The 17,329-nt window shown below is 42.0% G+C and overlaps 1 long non-coding RNA gene across 1 annotated transcript; it reads right to left on the reverse strand.

The window, feature by feature from the left end:
• Positions 1-504: 504 nt before the first annotated feature.
• LOC121817944 (uncharacterized) lies at positions 505-16,812 on the reverse strand. Its single transcript, XR_006058024.2, has 2 exons — positions 16,681-16,812; positions 505-1,562 (listed from the first exon to the last, which is right to left on the reverse strand). It is a non-coding gene; the product is annotated as an uncharacterized LOC121817944 (long non-coding RNA).
• Between the last annotated feature and the right edge of the window lie 517 nt (positions 16,813-17,329).

Here is a 17,329-nt window from a genome sequence, read left to right on the forward strand (position 1 = left end):
TGCTTTTAGCTGCAGTAATAGTCACAGTGAGATTTATTGTGAAATAAATTTATAAGAAAGCCCCTCTCTAACTTCAGTTACTTGTTATTTCTTTCTTTCATTGCTGTCATTATAATCTACAATTATTTGGTTTTACTTACTGATTTTTGGTGTGTGTTTTTTAAATTTCCCTCCACCAGAATAAAAACTGCCTGAGAGTCTGAAGCTGGGAGGGATTGGGGACAGGAGGAGAAGGGACGACAGAGGATGAGATGGCTGGATGGCATCACTGACTCAATGGATGTGAGTCTGAACTCTGGGAGTTGGTGATGAACAGGGAGGCCTGGCGTGCTGCAATTCATGGGGTTGCGAAGAGTCGGATACGACTGAGTGACTGAACTGAATTGAGAGTAAAGACCATACCTTTCTTATTTATCAAGTAGCTCCAATGTCTAGAACACTGGCTGCCATAAATTAACTCAATAAAAATTTGTTAAATAAGGAACTGACAAGGTTCAACATGTGTGAAATTCTAAGAAATTTAGTAAAAGTGTTTCAGATAAGATTGAAAACAAGACTTTGCCAACTTTGTTCTACCAAGGGACAGAAAATAAACATTTTCAGCTTTGTAGGCCATACAGTCTCTGTCGTAATTATCCCATTCTTCTGCGATAGTGTAAAAGCAACCGTGGTAATACACAATAAATAGGAGTGTCCAGATTTGGACCACAGTCATCATTTGCAAACCCTTGATCCAGATGAACAGATTCTTTGTACAAACCAAAATCCTGGGCTCATACGGGAGCGGACGGGATGCATGGTGGTCTGGCGGCACGTTGGTTAGCAGGAAGAGCTGGGCCCCTCTGTCCAGTCTGACCCAGCAGTGGGCCCTGGAGGACGAGGAGGAACAGGAGCGAGAACGCCGGTGGCAACTCTGGAACCTGAGATTCACCACGGATGACAAGGACCTGCCGGCCCCAGAGAGGCGTGAGGTGGAGAGAACTATGCAGGCAGCTCTGGACGGAGGGTCGGCAAGCAGAGGGGCTTGGAGCGGAGTCCATATGGAGGCCAGCCAGCCGGCATGGCAGCATGGGGAGCAGCAGGTTCAGGAGGGCATCAGACCCAGCACCAGCATGTGGCTCCCAGCCAGACTGGTCAGATTAGGCCCGAAGCTGGAGCAATACCTCTCAGCCGTACAGAGATCAAAGTCTGTCAGGTATGCAAACTGATTCCACACTGAGTTCCCTGTGGCTCCCGTGGATGTCGCCAGCAAGCACCACCTCTTCTAGAAGGAGCTGGTGGGTCAGAGCCGAGAGGGCCCAGCCTCCAGCTGCAAGAACTTGGAGCTCTCAGGGGTGGTGAAGTCACGGCTCAACCTCTAGATCAGCAGGATCCAGGAGTCAGCACAGCAGGGCCCACAGAACCAGGAGATGCAGAGGGAATTGGCAGCTGGCAGGAAGCCCCAGTGGAGGAAGAAGCCAGAAGCCCCACTGGGTGCCAAGAAGATCTCTGTGGAGGAGAGAGCTGTCTCAGGAAAGAGAGCTGTCTCAGGAAAGAGGGCAGTTCCAGACAAAGCCAGCGACCTAGAGAAGAGACCGGTATCTGAGAAAGCCACCATCTTCAGGAAGACCCCAGTCCCCAAGATGTAGCCAGCCCCAGGCAGGGCTATGGCCCCAGTGCAGCCCCAGGACTGGGAGCACTCAGCCTCAGCAGAGTGCCCGTCCAGCCCCAGGAGGCAGTGGTGCGCTTGGCCTGAGAAGGAGCCCGAGTCCTCCGTGGGGCCTCTGCCCCAGACTGATGGCCTCCCACCCGTCACTCTGCAGGTGAGGACCCCCAGCACAGAGGTGGAGGCCGAGGCCCCCTCACCGACACAGGCCTTGCCTACCTTGAGCAGCACCCTGCAGTGCTCCAGCCCCCGCACCATCTCCTTCAGGATAAGCCCCTGAAGAGACAGCTCAGAGGCAGCCTTAACCTACCGTGGGTGTTCAAGAAATGATATATGCATGCATAAATTACATCTGTACTATCTGAGCAGCATATCAGAGGGATTGAGGGTGGCAGACACTAGAACCTGGTTACTCTGTTTAAGTCCTGATCTTCACATATGTACTTTGTGACCATTGGTAAGTCACTACCCTCTCTGCACTTGTTTACTCATCCTTGAAATAGAGATGAAAATACAGTCTACGTCACAGAGGTAAATGAGGATTAAGTGAGGAATGTGAAACACTTAGAACAGAGCTTGGCACCTGAATACTAGGTGTATTGCATAAACGTAGAATAGGTTCTTGCAAACAACTCTGCATACATAGTCACATACCCTTCTCACAGAAGGCTGAGTATTATTTCCATTTTATTATCTCAGGGATTTAGAGACACTAGGAAAGATTCCATGGTCACACAACTAGTAAGTGATAGTATTAGGGGCAGATAAACACATTTAGAAATAAAGAGCTCTGAAAAGAAAGTACAATGTATTTCTCATCTGCAATATCAACTCAAAATTAGTTCACTTCAGTCACTCAGTTGTGTCTGACTCTTTGCAACCCCATGGACTGCAGCCAGACCTCCCTGTCCATCACCAACTCCCAGAGCTTTCTCAAACTCATGTCCATCGAGTTGGTGATGCCATCCAACCATCTCATCCTCTGTCGTCCCCTTCTCCTACTGCTTTCAATCTTTGCCAGCATCAGAGTATTTTCCAGTGAGTCAGTTCTTGGCATCAGGTGGCCAAAGTATTGGAGTTTCAGCTTCAGCATCAGTCTTTTCAGTAAATATTCAGGAATGATCTCCTTTAGGATGGACTGGTTGGATCTCCTTGCAGTCCAAGGGACTCTCAAGAGTCTTCTCCAACACCACAGTTCAAAAGCATCAATTCTTCTGTTCTCAGCTTTCTTTATAGTCCAACTCTCATATCCATACATGACTACTGGAAAAACCATAGCTTTGACTAGAAGGACCTTTGTTGGCAAAGTAATGTCTCTGCTTTTTAATAAGCTGTCTAAGTTAGTCATAACTTTTCTTCCAAGGAGCAAGCATCTTTTAATTTTTGGCTGTAGTCACCATCTGAAGTGATTTTGGAGCCCAAGAAAATAAAGTTTGTCACTTTTCCCACTGTTTCCCCATCTATTTGCCATAAAGTGATGGGACTAGGTGATGGAATTCCAGTTGAGCTATTTCAAATCCTAGAAGATGATGCTAGGAAAGTGTTGCACTCAATATGCCAACAAATTTGGAAAATTCAGCAGTGGCCACAGGACTGGAAGGACAGTTTTCATTCCAATCCCAAGAAAAGCAAAGCAAAAGAATACTCAAACTACTGCACAATTGCCCTCATCTCAGATGCTAGTAAAGTAATGCTCAAAATTCTTCAAGCCAGGCATCAATACATGAACCATGAACTTCCAGATGAACTTCAGGCTGGTTTTAGAAAAGGCAGAGGAACCAGAGATCAAATTGCCAGCATCTGCTGGATCATGGAAAAGGCAAGAGAGTTCCAGAAAAACATCTACTTCTGCTTTATTGACTATGCCAAAGCCTTTGACTGTGTGGATCACAATAAACTGGAAAATTCTGAAAGAGATGGAAATACCAGATTACCTGACCTGCCTCTTGAGAGATCTGTATGCAGGTCAAGAAACAAGAGTTAGAACTGGACATGGAACAGACTGGTTCCAAATAGGAAAAGTACGTCAAGGCTGTCTGTTGTCACCCTGCTTATTTAACTTATACATAGAGTACATCATCAGAAACGCTGGGCTGGATGAAGCACAAGCTGGAATCAAGATTGCCAGGAGAAATATCAATAACCTCAGATATGCAGATTACACCACCCTTATGGCAGAAAAAGAAGAAGAACTAAAGAGCCTCTGGATGAAAGTGAAAGTGGAGAGTGAAAAAGTTGGCTTAAAGCTCAACATTCAGAAAACGAAGATCATGGCATCCAGTCCCATCACTTCATGGGAACTAGATGGGGAAACAGTGGAAACAGTGTCAGACTTTATTTTTGGGGGCTCCAAAATCACTGCAGATGGTGACTGCAGCCATGAAATTAAAAGACGCTTACTCTTTTGAAAGTAACTTATGACCAACCTAGACAGCATATTAAAAAGCAGAGATATTACTTTGCCAACAAAGGTTTGTCTAGTCAAGGCTATGGTTTTTCCAGTAGTCATGTATGAATGTGAGAGTTGGACTATAAAGAAGTTGAGTGCTGAAGAATTGATGCTTTTGAACTATGGTGTTGGAGAAGATTCTTGAGAGTCCCTTGGACTACAAGGAGATCCAACCAGTCCATCCTAAAGGAGATCAGTCCTGAGTGTTCATTGGAAGGACTGATGTTGAAGCTGAAACTCCAATACTTTGGCTACCTGACATGAAGAACTGACTCATTTGAAAAGACCCTGATGCTGGGAGAGATTTAAAGTGGGAGGAGAAGGGGATGACGGAGGATGAGATGGTTGGATGACATCACTGACTCAATGGACATTAGTTTGGGTAAACTCCAGGAGTTGGTGATGGACAGGGAAGTCTGGCGTGTTGCAGTCCATGGGGTTGCAAAGAGTCAGACACAACTGAGTGACTAAATTGAACTGAACTGAAGCAGGGTGATAATATACAGCCCTGACATACTCCTTTCCCAATTTGGAACCAGTCAGTTGTTCCATGCCCAATTCTAACTGTTGCTTCTTGACCTGCATACAGATTGCTCATGAGGTAGGTAAGGTGGTCTGGTATTCCCTTCTCTAAGAACTTTCCACTGTTGTGATCCACACAATCAAAGGCTTTGGCATAGTCAAAAGCCTTTTTTTTTTTTTCTGGAACTCTTGCTTTTTCTATGAGCCAACAGATGTTGGCAATTTGAGTTTTGGTTCCTCTGCATTTCCTAAATCCAGCTTGAACATCTGGAAGTTCACGGTTCACATACATTGAAGCCTGGCTTGGAGAATTTTGAGCATTACTTGGCTAGTGTGTGAGAAATGTGCAACTCTGTGGTAGTTTGAACATTCTTTGTAAAATTCAAAATAAAAGGTAGCTAATATAGATTAGTGTCTGCACAGGTTTTAAAATATGGCTGCAAATACCCCCTCACTAGGAGGAATCCCTTCTTTTTGAATCTAGGTGGATTTGAGACTACTTTAGCTGATTAGCACAGTGAAAATGACACTGTGCATCTTCCAAAGGGCTGCTCAGCTTTTGCCTTGCTCACTGGCACATAATATCTCAGAACTCTGAACCACCTTGTAAAAATTCCCTGATGCCCACATTTCAAGGATGTCCAAGTCAGGCTCCTGCCATAGGGTCCTTGGGGCTGGAGCCTGGAGATTCATGAGGTCACAGAGAGGGTGTGACTACTGGTTGACTTGGAAGCTAGCCTTATGCACTTGGAGGCACCTCACATACTCCCGTCTTGGAATGTCCTTCTGTCCATTGTTCCCATAGTGGGAGGTGTTCCAAGGACACAGCCTTGAGAGACCAAGGTGTCTGAGACCATCTGGACTGAATATTTGACTGAAGCCAGGGACAAGAGACAAGCTGGCAGAGTGGAATACCTGGGCTCACCTCCTCTCACAAGAGCACGAAAATCACATCTAACTGCTGAACAATCATTAACAGAAAAGACTGGAACCTACCACAAAATATTTTACACCCAAAGACAAAGAAGCCACAATGATAAAATAGAAAGTGTATTTACATGATATAATCAAATTCCATACCCATCAGATGGGTAACCCACAAATTGGAAAATAATCATATTGGAAAATAGATATATTTTCCCACAGGAGTGAGTTTTGAGCCCCACACCAGGTTCCCAGCCTGAGGGTCTGGCATTGGGAGGAGGAGCCCCCAGAGCTTTTGGCTTTGAATGCAGGAGCTCCGTGGGAATGGGAGAAACAGACTCCACTCTTGGAGGAGTCACACAAAGTTTCATGTACACTGGGACCCGAGACAAAGCAGTTGACTCCATAAAAGCCCGAGTTAGACCTACCTGCAGGTCTTAGATGATATCTGGGGAGGTGGAAGTCAGCTATGGCTAGCTCACTGTGAGGGCAAGGATGCCAGTGGCAGATACTGCATGGAATACTCATCAGCATGAGCTCTCCTGGAGGTTACCATTTTGGCAGTGAGACCAGGCCCCATAAAACAGCCTGCAGGCTCCATTTCTGGGACACCTCACACCAAACAACAAACAGGATAAAAACACAGCCCCACCCATCAGCAGACAGGCTGATGAAAGAAGTCCTGAGCCAACACAGCCCTTGACAAACCCTGCTCAACAGAGGGATAAGACCTAGCTCCACCCACCAATGAGAAGAACACCAGTCTTTCCCACTAGAAAGCCTGTGCAAGCTCCTGGAACAATCTCACCCACCAGGGAGCAGACACCAGAATCAATAAGAATTATAATCCTGCAGCCTAAGGACAGGGAACACAAACGCAAAGTTAGACAAAATAAGATGGCAGAGAAATTTATCCCAGAGAAAAAGAACAAGATAAAACTCCATAAGAAAAATTAAAAGAAGTGGATATAAGCAATCTGCCAGAAAAATAACTCAGAATGAAAGTAAAGATGATTCAGGGTCTCAGAAAAAGAACGGAGTCACAGATGAAGAAGATACATGAAATGTTTAATAAAAAGCCAGAAGTTTTACAAAACAGATGAACAATGCAATAATTGAAATGAAAAATATACTAGGACAAATCAATATCAGAATAAATAAGGCAGAAAAATGAATAAGTGAGCTGGAAGACAGATTGATGGAAATTACTGTTGCAGAATAGAAGAAAGAAAAATGAAAAGAAATGAGGACAGTCTAAGAGACATCTGGAACAACATTAAATGCACCAACATTTGTACTGTAGGGGTCCCAGGAGGAGTCGAGAAAGAGAAAGGGATTGAAGAATATTTGAAGAGATAATAGCTAAAAAATGTTCTTAATATGGGGAAGGAAACATCCACTGAAGTTCAGGAAGAAAAGAGTTTCATACAGGATAAACCAAGAGGAACACATCAAAACACATGTTAATCAAAATGACAAAAATTAGAGAAAGAGAAAATACTAAAAGCAAGAAGGGAAATGCAACAAATAACATACAAGGCAATCCCTATAAGGTTATAAGCTGATTTTTCAGCAGAAACACTACAGGCTAGAAGGCAGTGGGATGATATATTTAAAGTGATGAAAGGGAAGAAGCTACAACAAAGAATACTCTGACCAGCAAAGTTCTCATTCAGATTTGACAGGGAAATCAAAAGCTTAATAGACAAGCAAAAGCTTAGTGAATTCAGCACCACCAAACCAGTTTTATGCAAATACTAAAAGAACTTCTCTAGTTGGGAAACACAAGAGAAGAAAAAGATCTACCAAAACACCTTACACCAAACAACCAAAAGGGTAGAAATTGTCCCATACAGTTAAGAAAATGGTGATAGGAACATATATATTGATAATTACCTTAAATGTAAATGGATTAAATGTTCCAACCAAAAGACAGACCAGCTGAATGGATTCAAAAACAAGACCCATATATATGCTGTCTATCAGCATATACAGACAGGGAAATATACAGACTAAAAGTAAGGGGGTGGAAAAAGATATTCTATGCAAATAGAAATAAAAAAGCTGGAGTAGCAATATTCATATCAGACAAAATAGTTTTGAAAATAAAGACTGTACAGTCTTTATTAAAAAAATTAAGAGACAAGAAAGGACACCACATAATGGCCAAGGGACCAACCCAAGAAGAAGATACAACAATTTTAAATATTTATGCACCCAATGTAGGAGCATCTCAATACATAAAGCAAATGGTAACTGTCAGTAAAGGGGAAATCAACAGTAAAAAAAATAGTGGGGTATGTTAACACCCCTACTTGAACCAATGGACAGATCATCCAGACAGAAAATCAACAAGGAAACACAAGCTTTAAATGACACATTAGACCAGAAAGATTTAATTGATATTTATAGGACATTCCATCCAAAAGCAGCAGAGTACTTTCTTCTCAAGTGCAACTTTCTCCAGGACAGCTCACATCTTGGAGCATAAATCAAGCCTCAGTAAATTTAAGAAAATTCAAATCATGTCAAGCATCTTTTCTGACCACAATGCTATGAAATTAAAAATCAGTTACAGGAAGAAATTGTAGAAACACAAACACATTCAGGGTAAACAATATGCTACTAAATAAACAAGAGATCACTGAAGAAATAAAAGAGAAAATCAAAACATACATAGAAACAAATGACAACCCAAACACAATGACCCAAAACCTATGGGATACTATGAAAGTAGTTCTAAGAGGGAAGTTTATAGCAATAGAAACCTATCACAAGAAACAAGAAAAATCTCAAGGAAACAATCTAACCTTATACCTAAAGCAAACTAGAGAAAGACGAATAAAACCCAAAGTTAGTAGAAGAAAAGAAATCATAATAAGAGCAGAAATAAGTAGAGACAAGAAACAATGGCAAAGATCAATGAAACTAAAAGCTGATTTTTTGAGAGGATGGATAAAGCTGATAAACCTTTAGTCAGACTCATAAGACAAAAAGGGAGAGGACTCAGATCAATAATTAGATATGAACAGGAGAAGTTACAACTGATACCACAGAAATAAAAAGGATCATGAGAGACTACTACAAGCAACCATATGCCAATAAAATGGACAACCCAGAAGAAATGGACAGATTCTTAGAAAGGTCCAACCTTCTAAGACTGAACCAGAAAGAAATGGGAAATAGAAACAGGCCAATCACAAGTAATAAAACTGAAACTATGAGTAAAAATCTTCCAACAAACAAGTTTAGGACCAGATGGCTTCACAGGCAAATCCTATCAAACATTTAGAGAAGAGCTAACACCAATCCTTCTCAGACTCTTCCAGAAAATTGCAAAGGAAGGAATACTCCCAACTTCATTCTACCAGGCCACCATTGCCCTGATACCAAAACCAGGCAACAATATCACACACATAAAAAAAATTATAGACCAATATCACTGATGAACATAGATGCAAAAATCCTTAACAAAATACTAGCAAACAGAATTCAACAACACATTAAAATGATCATGCACCATGATCAAGTGGAATTTATCCCAGGGATGCAAGGATTCTTGAAGAGACACAAATCAATGTGTTACACCATATTAACAAACTGAATAAAAACCATGTAAGCATCTCAATAATTACAGAAAAAGCTTTTGACAAAATTCAACACGAGTTTATGATAAAAATGTTCCAGAAAGTGGGCATAAAGTGTACAAACCTTAATGTAAAAAGGCTATATATGACAAGCCCATAGCAAACATCATTCTCAGTTGTAAAAAAACTGAAAGCACTTCCTCTAAGATCAGGAGCCAGACAAGACTGTCGATTCTTGCTAGTACTATTCAACATGGCTTTGGAGTTCCTAACCACGCACTCTGAGAAGAAAAAGAAATAAAAGGAATCCAAATTGGAAAATAAGAAATAAAGCAGTCACTATTTGCAGATGACATGGTATGCCACATAGAAAATCCTAAGGATGCCACCAGAAAACTACTGCTGCTAATCAATGAATTTAGTAAAGTTGCAGGACATAAAATTAATGCACAGAAATCTCTTACATTCCTATACACTAGCAATATCAGAAAGAGAAATTAAGAAAACAATCCCATTTTCTATTGTAACAAAAAGAATAAAATACTCAAGAATAAACTTACCTAAGGAGGCAAAAAACCTGTACAAAGAAAACTATCAATATAAAATTCTGATGAAAGAAATCAAAGACCATACAAACAGATGTAGAGACATACCATGTTCTTGGATTGAAAGAACTAATACTGTGAAAATGATGAGACTATCCAAAGCAATCTACAAACTCAATGTAATCCCTATGAAATTATCAATGGCATTTTTCACAGAATTAGAACAAAAAATTTTACAATTTATATGTGGTGTGTGTGGAGTGACAACAAAGTCACTTCAGTTGTGTTTGACTCTTTGTAACTGTATGGATTGTAGCCCACCAGTCTCCTCAGTCCATCGCATTCTCCAGGCAAGAATACTGGAGTCGGTTGCCATTTCCTTTTCCAGGGGATTTTCCCAACCCAAGGAGTAAACCCAAGTCTCTTAAGTTTCCTGCATAGGCAGATGCGTTTTTTACCACTAGCTCCATCTGGACCCTAAATAGCCAAAGCAGTCTTGAGAAAGAAAAATAGAGCTGGAGGAATCAGGTTCCATGATTGCACACTATACTACAAAGCTACAGTAGTCAAGCCAGTATGGTACTGGCACAAAAGACAGAAATACAGGTCAATGGAACAGAATAGAAAGCCCAGCGATAACCCTCCACACCTGTGGTTACCCAATCTATGACAAAGGAGGCAAGAAAATACAGTGGAGAAAAGACTGTCTCTTCAATAAGTGATGCTGGCAAAACTGAATAGCTGCATGTTAAAGAATGAAATACAAATGCTCCCTAATAGCATACATAAAAATAAATTCAAAATGGAGCAGAGACCTAAATCTAAGGCCAGACACTATAAAAAAAATCTTAGAGGAAAACACAGGCAGAACACTCTTTGACATAAATCAGGGCAAGATCTTTTTTGACATACCTCCTAGAACAATTGGGCTTCCCTGTGGCTCAGATGGTAAAGCATCTGCCTGCAATGTGGGAGACCCAGGTTTTATCCCTGGGTCAGGAAGAGCCTCTGGAGAAGGAAATGGCAACCCAGTCTAGTACTCTTACCTGAAAAACTCCATGGACTGTCTCCTGAGGAGCCTGGTAGGTGACAGTCCATGGAGTCGCAGAGTCGGACACGACTGAGCGACTTCACTTTCACTTTTTTCCTAGAACAATAAAAATAGACAAATGAGACCTAATTAAACTTGAAAACTTTTGAACAGCAAAGAAAACCATAAACAAAAAGGCAGCTTTCAGAATGGGATACAACATTTGCACACTAAACAACTGACAAGCAATTAATCTCCAAAATATACAAACAGCTCATTCAGCTCAATATAAAAAAAAAACAAACAACCCAATCAAAAAAAATGGATGGAAGACCGAAATAGACATATCTCCAAAGAAGGCATATAGATGACCAATAAACACATGAAAAGACCAATATATCTAATTATTAGATAAATGCAAATAAAAACTACAATTAGGTATCACCTCACATCAGTCAGAATGGCCTCATCAGAAAGTTTACAAACAGTACTGGAGAGGGTATGGAGAAAAAGGAACCCTTTTACACTGCTGGTGGGAATGTGAACTGACACAGCTACTATGGAGAACAGTATGGGGTTTCCTTAAAACACTAAAAACAAAGCTACCATATGACCCAGCAGTCCCACTCCTGGGCATATATAGAGGGAGAAAACAATTATTCCAAAAGATACACGCACCCAATGTTCATTGCAGTCTTATTTACAATAGACAGACATGGAAGCAACCTAAATGTTCATCAACAGAGGAATAGATAAAGAATTTGTGGTATGTATATACAGTGGAACATTACTCAGCCATAAAAAGAAACAAAATTGTGCTATTTGGAGAGATGCGGATGGACCTAGAGACTGTCAGAAAGAAGTCATAAAAAGAAAAACATATTAATGCGTATGTGGAATCTAGAAAAATGGTGCAGATTAACCCATTGGCAAAGTAGAATAGAGACACAGAGAACAAACATATGGACACCATGTGGGAAAGGGAGGAGGGGGATAAACTGGGAGATTGCGATTGACATATATACACACCACTATGTATGATATTGATAACTAATTAGAACCTACTGAATAGCACCGGGAACTTTATTTGTTGTTCTGTGGTGACCTAAATGGGAAGGAAATCCAAAAGAGAGGTGATATATGTATGCATATAAATGATTCACTATGCTGTATAACAGAAACACAAATTTGTAAAGCAACTATACTCCAATATTAAAAAAAAAAACTTAATGACAAACTATGCAAGCATATGAATAACCATATGTACCAAAAGATTATACAAGTGACCAAAATGTGCATGAAATGATGGTCAATATTATCACTCATTAGGGACATGCACGTCAAAACCACCATGAGATACCACTGCACACCCACTAGGATGGAATAATCAAGAACACTGGAAATAAAAAGTGTTAGCAAGGCTTTGGAAAAGTTGGAATCCTCTTATACAACTGACTTGCAATAATGCAATCATGCTGGTAAACTCTCTGGCAGGTCCTTAAAAATTCAAACTTAGGCTTTCCATATGACCCAACAATTCCCGTCCTTGGTATACACCCAAGAGAACTGAAAACATGTTCACACAAAAATATTATCCTCAAATGTTCATAGTATCATTATTCATAATAGTCAGAAAGTAGAGACAACCTAAATGTCCATCAGTTGATCAATTTATAAACAAAGCAGTCATGCAATGGAGTGTTACTCATCCATGGAAAGGAATGGAGGGTTCACACTGCAACATGCTCATCCTCGAGGACATTATGCTACACAAAAGAAGTCATTCACAAAGTCACAGCTGCTATACAACTCCATGCATATGAAATGTTCACAACAGGCAAACCCAGGAAGTCCTAAAGTAGTTAGTGCTTTTCAGGTAAAGGAATAATGGGAACTGAAAGTGACTGATAAGAGGTACTGGGTATCATTTCTGAGGTGATGGAAATATTCTGGAATGAGATAGTGGCAATGTTTGAACAGCATTGCACAGATACTAAAAACCAGTGAATAATAATTAATACAACTATATTACATAGTGAGTCGTGCATTTTAAAATGTTGAAATTTTAGGTATTAAATTACATCTTAACTGTAAAATAATAAACATTATCAAACTAGAAAAGACTATACTGAAGTATCACCTCACACTGGTCAGAACAGCCATTAACACAATGTCTACAAACAATAAATGCTGAAGAGAATGAGGACAAAAGGGAACCCTTCCACACTTTTGGTGGGAATGTAACTTGGTACAAGTATTATAAAGAACAGTATGGGGGTCCTTCAAAAACTAGAAATAAAACTACTGTATGATCCAAAAATACCAATCCTGGACATACATCCGGAAAAAATCATACTTTGAAAAGATACAGGCACCCCAGTGCTCACTGCAGTGCTATTTACTATAGCTAAAACATGAAAGCAACTTAAATGTCCAGCAACAGAAGAATAAAGATGATGTGATACATACCTACGATGGAATATTACTCAACCACAAAAATGAATGAAATAATCAAAAAGGATCTACTGTATAGCCCAGAGAACTCTAATCAATAATCTGCAATAACCTATGTTACAAATAGAATACAAAAAGAATGGATATGTGTGTATGTATAGCTGGGGCTTTCCTTGTGGCTCAGACAGTAAGGAATCCGCCTGCAATGTGGGAGACCTGGGTTCAGTTTCTGGGTTGGGAAGATCCCCTGGAGGAGGGCATGGCAACCCACTCCTGTATTCTTGCCTGGAGAATCCCCATGGATAGAAGAGCCTGGTAGGCTACCGTCCATGGGATAGCAAAGAGTTGGACACGACTGAGCAACTAAGCACAGCACATATGTATAGCTGAATCACTTTGCTGAACACTGACGCTAACAACATTGTAAATCAATTATACTTTAATATAAAATAAAAGTTAAATTGAAAAAATGGAACATCCTAGCCACCTTTGAGAAACCATACACAGGTGTGTATAAGTCAATAGTCCCATCTGAGCCCACGTTGGAGTCATTCCTTTTCAGGGACCAGACATGTAAGTTGAAAGTCTTCAGTTCCCAGTAATGGAGCAACTCAAACATTTAACTCTTCCCAGCTAGGCCCCACATATCATAGAGCAGACGGACCATCCCTACTATGACCCTGGTTCTTGAACCACAGAATACATGAGCATGATAAACAATTGGTGGCTTATGTGACTAAGTTTCAGGGTGATTTATTATCACATAGACACACAGAAGGGTCTTTTCCCAGATTTTCCTAAGCTAGAATTATAGTTCCATTTATCAATACTGGTCTTCCTCCTGCATTTCAGTGGCCTCGCTTCAAAGTCTTCTCAGTCGCCCAGCATTAGAAGGAGCTGGGATCTGAACCCAGAAGTCTTCCTTTGGAGCAGGGCTGCTGACCTTCACACACTACAAGCAAATCATTTCATTTTGGGGTCAGTTTCCTCTTCTAAAATGGTGAGCCAAGCCTGCTTTGCAGGACTTCCATGAGAATCATATGATAACCATGGGCATAAAACTACTTTCAAGGAATTTAGATTTCAGATCTATGGCAAAAGACCTGGGGCAGAGGGTAGTTTTAATCTTCCTGGAGTTCCAGTCTTAAAAAGAAGCATATTTGCCCCAACAAATCGACAGTGCTGATGCCACAGCCATCAGAAGAGCAAGCATGCTTCTCACCATACACTGGGGGCTCCTGAAAGGTCTGCATGTGAACGTACGTATGTGCAATTTAATACCAAACCAGTCTGGTGATTTTGAAACAACCCAAGTGTCTGACATGAAAGCAAGTGACAGTACTTGGAACCAGGGCCGTGAAATGCAAGTACATTGCAAATCACTCAGTCGTGCTGTCAAGGGAATCGTAGTCACCATATATATTTTCTTAAATGTAGTTTCCCAGCAAACCTTTCATAAAATTCACGACTGTGGCTGACCCCTGCTGCACGCTTGCCTCCACAGCCTCCCCTTTCCCCTCCAGCGTAAGACACCTGTGGCTGATTGGCTCTGAATCACCATTACCAGCACCCTTCTCCCTTTCTACCTCCTTGCAGATGGTCCTCAAAATTGATGCTTGCCATCCCAGCTTCCCATGCAGCTGGGGTAGCCAGTGTCTGTGAGGATGAAGCAGAATCATTTGGGAAAGGTCATTTGTAAAATATTTCTTCTTTTCTGCTATAAGGGTACATAAAGTCAGAGAAAGCCAGCGCAGGCTTTCTCACTTATCCTTCCTCCTGCCTTGAATGCATAATGGATGCAGCTGCCGCAGCCTCCATGGGACAGTGAGGGAGACCCCAAAAGCGGCATCTGCTTTGATTCCTTTGAACCAACCACTTTTCTTTGGGGAGCAGGGCAGAAAGTCCAATTCGTGTAAGCCACTGGAGCTATATTTTCTTTTACTGGCAGATACAGAAAGTTCTAATATAAAACTTGTGTCATGAGCAATTGAAGCCTTGTCCTGTGTAAGCAGGTAGCTTTCCCTTCCCTGACCTTTGTGATGAAGGTAAAAGCCCTTGAGCGGAAAGTCACCCTAAGAGGCCATGGGTTTCTCTGCATCTGCTGGCCCAGGACCTCACGAACAGTCCCTTCCGTAAAGTGTTGCCACTCTGCTGAGAGCACTACCAAAGCCTCCCTGGGTTTCTTTGGTTCCTAATTCCAGTGCCCTCCCATCCTCTACACTGAAGCCACAGAGGTCTTCCCCAAAGCAGATGTCCATCCAGGTACTCCTGCTGAAGGCAGCGTGCCAGTGCTTGCTCAGAAATGCCTGAACTTCCCCGCTCTGCTGAGAAGACTCGCCCTGACCTGGCCTCTGTGTCCCTCTCCAGCTTCTGCTTCAGCCAGCTCCTCTGCAGTCTCCCCCCTTTATTCTTAGCTCTTGAAACTCTCAGCTTGAATTTTGAAACCCCTTCTCTGACTCTTCTAACCCCTCTGCCTGGGTACCTCAGTCTCACCCAGACTTCTCTGCAGTAGACACACACTCTCTCTCACTCTCACTCTCTCTCTCACACACTCTTTCACACGCTCACTCTTTCACACTCTCTTTCTCATTCTCTCTCACACTCATTCTCTCTCACACACACTTTCACACACTCTCTCAATCACACACACTCTCACACTCTCTCACACTCTTTCTCACAGTCTCTCTCACACACTCTGACCCTTTCACACTCTTTCCCATACTCTCTCACACTCATTCTCTCTCATACACACTGTCTCTCTCACACACACATTCTCTTTCTCAGTCTCTCTCACACACTCTTTCACACTCTCACACTGTTTTTCACGTACTCTTTCTCTCACACTCTCACTCTTTCACACTCTTTCTCATACTCTCACACACACTGTCATACAGTCTCTCTCTCACACATTCTCTTTCTCAGTCTCTCTCTCACACTCTTTCACACACTCTTTCTCTCACACACTCTCACACTCTCACTCTTTCACACTCTTTCTCATACTCTCAGTCTTTCTCTCTCACATACACACTCTTGCACTCACTCTCTTTTTCACACATCTCTCTCACACACTCTTTCTCATACACACAGTCTTTCTCACACACACACTCTCACACTCACACTCTTTTTCACACATCTCTCTCACATACTCTTTCACACTCTCTTTCTCATACTCTCTCTCTCACACACACTGTCATACACACTCTCTCACACACACACACTCTTTCTCAACAGTCTCTCTCTCACACACTCTCACACACTCTCTCTCACGCTCTCTCTCCATAGCACCCTACACCAGTACTTGGAGCAGCAAACACAGAATACAAGCAAATACCTTTCCCACAAGATGGTAAGCTCCCTAAGGGCAAGGCCTGCATGTGTCTTGTTCTCTGTTGTAGTATCGGCACAGGTATTCTGATCAACTTCTATGCACCCCACTGGTGTAGGATGATTCCTTCATTCTAAACAGTAGGTGGCTGAACACACACCACCAGACGCCAGGCAGATCACTAGCCACATGTACTCACAGAGAAGAGGAGGAGGATGCCGCAAGCCAGGCAGGACCACACAAGGATTGTACCTGGGAGCACAGAGAGCCAGCCACGGCCTGAGGAATCGGTCTTTGCAGTGAAGGGAGCGAGGTAACCCTTTGTTCACATGGAGGGATGTGATTGGCTTATTGATATAAGTTCACGATTTGACAGGGAGGTGAAACTTATTAGGCTGAAGACCAGGTGAAGCACAGCTGATTCTGCTGATTGGGGAACTTTCCAGGGAGCGAGGCTTTCCTGCTGGGCTTGGAGTGGGGTTGTAGGTGGCTAAGGGTGGAGCAGAGGGAGGGCGTATATACGGGAACAGGGAAATACAGCTAGACATTGAGGAGCAATGAGCCTCAAAGCTATTAAGGCATCCCTTGACATTTTACATTTTATAATACAAAAGAGAGAAGAGGGGAAGAGAGCAAAGGAGGGAGGAGGAAAATTTCTTTTCATAGTCTGGCTTGACTTGATTCCTATTTTAAGATCAAAAGTTAAACAGGGTGACTTTTCAATTACCACCTGGAGTTAATTATTGATTGGCTGATCCCAGCTGCAGTCCCAACCTCCTTTTCCTGCATCTATTTCCCAACCAGGTCTGGTCATGTGTCAAAGTGCTGGTCAATGGGACACGTGTAGA

This window comes from Ovis aries, chromosome 25 (assembly GCF_016772045.2).
Source record: "Ovis aries strain OAR_USU_Benz2616 breed Rambouillet chromosome 25, ARS-UI_Ramb_v3.0, whole genome shotgun sequence".
Lineage (NCBI taxonomy): Eukaryota > Metazoa > Chordata > Mammalia > Artiodactyla > Bovidae > Ovis > Ovis aries.